The following is a 4,905-nucleotide window of genomic DNA, read 5'->3' as shown; positions in this document are numbered from 1 at the left end:
TCAAGTGTAGGTTTTATTTGCTCTGCCTCCTGTTTGCTGACCCTGAAGAGTTTTACTTGGTAAATGGTTATCAGTGTTTTGCCTGGTATGTAACAGTTTTCTATAGTAAGTGCATAGGGTGGATTCTAGTTGGTGTCCTTGTGTTCATAAGAGAGCTTTTGATTCAGTGGCAGTGTCTGCTAATAGGAGAAGAAGCTTTGCTGATTCCTCCTCTGGCGTCGCCTGAAAATAAGCTCCAGAATAGGGAGACACCCCCCACCAGACAGAACAAAAATTGTTTCCCTCCTCTTCCATTAGCAGATGTCTCCACTGACTCCAAAGCCCTTCTTTGAGTGTGAGAGCATCAATTAGATCTCACATATACAGTCTAAGCAACATTCTTGGCAGAATCCTTCTTGTCCAGTAGAGTAACAGCTACAACAGACTGTGATTTGATGAGCCAGGGGAAGCACACTAAAGAGCCTCTGGTTCTTTGCCTATTTATTACTGTACCCTCTGGGTTTGTTTGTTTTTCACCAGTGCAGAAAGTGATGAAAATACTCTGCCTCTGCTAGGACAAAGGGACACATGAATCAAAATGAGCAGGACCTATTCTTAGCTGTGTTGATTCCTGATGGTGAGATTGGAATTATTTGTGGATCCTTCATTAGGGTTACATGAGGACCATCTGCTGTATACAGGGTAAACCTGGTGTATGTGATATACTTTGGAGTGGGCTTTCTGTCTGCACTTGGGGGGGAAGTGATATGTGGGTGAGGGAAATCAGAAATGTCGTTTGGCATTGACAAATCATCACCTGATCACTTTGGACCTTAAGGCTACCCAAGATCTTGGAAGGAGTGGAGGATTAATTCCTATGGTCCAGGTCCACCCTAGGAGGCTGTTGAATCCATATTGTTTGCTGGGGTTTTAGGCATTTTCCTGCAGATGTAGCTGGTGGTCCTACTGAAGCTAAAGTCTCCACTTGGAAGGAGGGATGACCCAGGCTAGCAATATGATTCCTAGATGTCCTTAATTCAGTCCCTTCTTATATAGAAGAGCTGAGAGTGATGAAATTGCTCACCCAATGACTAGAACAGAAATGCCAGAAGAATGGTGACAATTATGGGCAAACACCATGAAGCATCCATCCGTGCTCTTATTCTGTGGTGATGATGATGGCAAGGAGATCTTCACCATCACCACTGCATCTCCTCAGTGTCGTTTAGTGGCACTCTGTCAGGGGGTGCATTTCCTTTGGGGAATAGGCCCTGGCTCAGTGGCAGAGCATCTGCTTTGCATGCAGCAGGCTCCAGGTTCTTGGTCTCTAGGTAGGGCCAAGAAAGACACTGTATATATATAACATGTGAGTGATGTTCCACTTGCACAATGGGACTTCCTCTTCTCTCCCCATGCACCCCCAAAATCTATTCTAGAGGGTCGCACAGCCCTCTGGAGCATATTTTGATGGGGTGTGGGGGGCTGAAGGGGAAAGGCGAGAATTCCATTGTGAATGTGGACATCTGTTGCACAAGTTGAATGGCAATGCTGGATACAACCCTCATGTTTGGAACCCTAGAGAGCAGCTGTCAGTCAGTGCTGAGCTAGATGGATCAGTGTTCTGATTCCTATGTTGCAACATCTTGGAGCTGCACAGACCAGTTTGCTAGGCATGTTGCAGATAAAATCGCTCATATCCCGGCTAATTTAGACACTGTTACTTTGACAGAGCTGAAGATGCATAGGACTAGAGCACCATGTTGCTCTGTCTGACGGATACCTTTTTGCCTGTGTTGCCTGAAACAGGACTGTCCCCAGGGTTACGCAGGGCCCACAGCAAATCACACTGTGTGCTCCCCCCTGTTGTCTTCATATTTCTCCCTGCCTCTGCCACCCTGCTCTGTGTTGTTGGAAGTGGGGCAAGAGCAACTCCTGTTTTGTTCTTTAGGGTCCTCCAGATGGATAGGCTTGATTACTTTTACCTGTGATGCTCTGACTGACTTCCTCCCATCGTTAGACTGATATGTCTTAGGGAAGCTTATCTGCCCCTCCTCCTTCCGCCCTTTCCCTTTCTTCTTTTCTCCAACTGTCCAAGAGAGAAGAGACACCTTTGTCTCTGCTCTCTCTCCCCTAGCCATGAGGGCAACTCCCAGGCCTGGGCGCTGCGCCTCCAACTTAGTTAGTTAGTTAGAACTAGGTATGCTTTTCTATCTACTATGTATTTCTATAAATAAAGTAGCTTTTCTTATTTTACTAAGTCTTAAGTCTCAGTGATCTCAGTGCAGGGTAAAAGGCTGCTTTCTTAGGTAAACGCACACACTGGCACACACGCATTTCAGACCGTTGACAATCGCTGCTAACAAATATACACATTTACACAACAACATGTGTGGCAATGGTGGTGGCCCAGGCTCCCCTTGATTTTTTGTTGTTTTGTAGCAGCTTTAGCAACCGTGAAATCCCCAGCCCGCTTCCCCCAGGTTTACTTTCTTTCTTTTGCCACTGCTTAAGCTGCAGGAGAGCAGGGAAAACCCTCAGCCTCTTGACTACTGGCTTGACTACTGTAATGCACTGTATGTGCAGACTTCAGCTATTCAAAATGTGACTGCCATAGTCCTGACAGGAGTGAGATGGCTGGATCAAGTAACATCAAGTAACACTGCTTGCCAGTGGGTTTCTGAGCCTATTTCAAAGTGCTGGTTTTAACCTTTAAAGCTTTACATGATTTAGGTCTGAGCTATTTGAAGGACCGCCTGTACCCGTATCAACCTGCCCACATTAAGATCTACAAAAGTAGGCCTTATCAACTGCCCATTGCTTAGAGAAGTGAGATTGGATGGACACAAGGAAGATGGCCTTTTCTGTAGTGGCTCTATGGCTATGGAACTCCCAGCTAGCTCCTCTCCAGATGACTGCCTTGCTTCAGTCATTCTGGAAGGCCTTGGCATCCTAATTCTTCTTTTTTTTTAAGTTGGGATCGCTTTCTTTTCTTTTGACTCCCAGCCTTGTAGAAATTGTATTTTATATTAGTGGTTTTTAATCTATTACTTCTGGCTTACTAAAGGGGCAGGGAGGTTGTAGAAATGTTTATTTTGGGTTAATGCCTTGTATTCTTTATTATTCCTCGAAGAATTGTATTAAGAAAGGCAGTCTATAAATATTTTAAAATGAACAAATACACTCAACAAGAAACCTCAGCCAATCCTGGATCCCTGCCAAGTGCCCTTCTTTAATATGTATTGCACACTATAGTCACAATTTACATTTTTAGGTATGCACTTGAAACGTCTTATAGGTGTGCATCTAAAATGGTAATATACAAAGAGTGATTTGCCACCTTTGTGTTTCATAGGAGCCATTTATTTTGTGCTGTCATATTCATCTGTCTTTTCTGCATGCTGTCTTCCTTGACACACTTTTGTCAGTTGAAATAGTCGAACCTCAGCTACTTCATGATGCGCAAATGTGTCCCATGCTCCCACTGTGCTTATTGCATCTAGTACGAAAGTACAAAGCACAAGAGAACTGGAAACCAAAAGGTGCTACTGGAGATACAGGCTTATTAACAGTGAAATTATTAACCTGCATCAAGTAGGGGGTTGGCCTCAATGGCCTTATAGGCCCCTTCCAATTCTATGATTCTATGAAATCAGAGACCCCCACAGGCATATTTTTTCTCTGTCTTTCAATAATATCATATATCAAAACTGCCCCAAACCTTTTAGACCTCAGACGCAATAGGTCCCAGGTTTTCTTCTGCACCAATATCATTTTCATGGGCGATCACTCATGGCCGAGTAAGATTGTCTTCCAAGATTGCTTGGAAGACGCCCGTGTGTGAATTTGTTTTATGTGGGGAGATCGGCGCATGACCATCAACACACAATCTTGACAGAAAAAAGCTTTGATCCAATGGCATGGATACCATGACGATTGGAAGTCTTTTATCTGCTGCAGCCTTCATCCGCCTTCACAGCTGTTGTAACGTACACATTGTTATCCTCTGCCTGTTCAGCCATTGAGGACTTTTTTAGATCGTTCTTTGTGTGGTTCCTATCCCTTGACCTTACTGCCATGGGTGACCCTGCTGGGAGTACATGACTCCCGACGGCATCGCTCACAGGGTTCATTGGAACACGCAAGCCCACTCACCACTACAAGGACAAGGTGACGATCCAGCAATATAAACCCACTTATCTTAGCTCCTTTTGGTGTGCTGCATTCCAAAGACTTTATCTTCAGAAAAAAGGCCAGGGATCTTTATGTGCAGGGTTTTGTCCTTGCCTATCTGAAGACTCAACACATGAATAATGTTAAAACATTCAGGACTTTACCAAGAACCATCTATTAAAGCAGCCCTGCCCTACCCAACCTGGTGCCCTCTAGTCCTGGCTAGGGCTGATGGGAGTTATAGGCCAAAACACCTGGAAGGCACAAGATTAGGGAAGGCTGTGTTAAGGCCACATTCCCAATGCACACACACAAATTGCATGTGAATTATTCACAGCAGTAGATGCTTAAAGCAGGTGGGGAGCCTGTGGTCCTCCAACTGTTGTAGGACTTCAGTTCCTTTCATCCCTGCCCATTGGCCATGCTGGCTAGGACTCATGGAAGTCCAACATCTGGAAGGCAACAGGTTCCCCACCCCCACTGTAAATTGTCCAGTAAACAACACCAATCTATATATGTGGTTTTCCATTTCTTGAAGCCAAGGCTGGGAGACCTGTGACCCTCCAGATGTTGTTGAACTACATCTCAAATCATCCATCATTGGCTATGCTGACTGGGGCTGATGGAAGTTGGAGTCCAACAATATCTGGAGGGCTGCGAGTTAGCAACCACTGATATCAGGGTATCGGGCATAATTTAAAGAGTGTTTCCCAAATATTTGACCCCCAGGGCAGCTTTGATGCCAACATTAAAAAT

The sequence above is a fragment of the Rhineura floridana genome, chromosome 3 (genome assembly GCF_030035675.1).
Source record: "Rhineura floridana isolate rRhiFlo1 chromosome 3, rRhiFlo1.hap2, whole genome shotgun sequence".
NCBI lineage: Eukaryota > Metazoa > Chordata > Lepidosauria > Squamata > Rhineuridae > Rhineura > Rhineura floridana.
Note: the sequence above shows the minus strand (reverse complement) of the source record.